Source organism: Agrilus planipennis, unplaced genomic scaffold, assembly GCF_000699045.2.
Source record: "Agrilus planipennis isolate EAB-ADULT unplaced genomic scaffold, Apla_2.0 scaffold773, whole genome shotgun sequence".
Lineage (NCBI taxonomy): Eukaryota > Metazoa > Arthropoda > Insecta > Coleoptera > Buprestidae > Agrilus > Agrilus planipennis.
Genome location: NW_020439423.1, coordinates 529 through 1,170, shown reverse-complemented (window position 1 = coordinate 1,170; position 642 = coordinate 529).

Here is a 642-nt window from a genome sequence, read left to right as displayed (position 1 = left end):
TTATTTTAAATTGGATTCAAGGAATGATGTTATTTTTAATAATAATAATCGAGGCTGATTTTTAGCTCCGTACCGTTACTGTTCTAATAAACATATAATTTATACATTCATGTGTTTTATTATTCATTTGTTTAATTAACAGGTCATTACACTTGCAATGAAATTCGCATAATACAAATCAAATTTTCTGAATCGAAATACAACTAGACACCATCTGTATGCCGGTCAGATTTTACTGCCTAATTAATAATAGCAAATTATAATGCACGAAGAATTAATTGACGATAATAATTCCGGTTTGTTGGTCAATTACGCAATTAAACGACTCTAAACATCATTAATGACGCTACTGTCACGATTGCCATGATTATTTTTTTAAAACTTTTTTAATATAAAAAATATAAAAACGTATAAGTACGTTTGAAAACCAATGAAAACGATATGACCCCTAATATAAATATTTAGTGGTTCCTGAACGCAATTTTCCATTCAAATAGTTTTAGTTATTATTTCGGAGCAATGGATTTATAGGGAATTTAATGTTATACAAAAAGGATCTTTTATAATTTTTTTATAGCTCAACCCTTTCAGAAGTTATTTGTGGTTAAAGTTTATAAGCCTTCGAAAAACTAATTGACACTA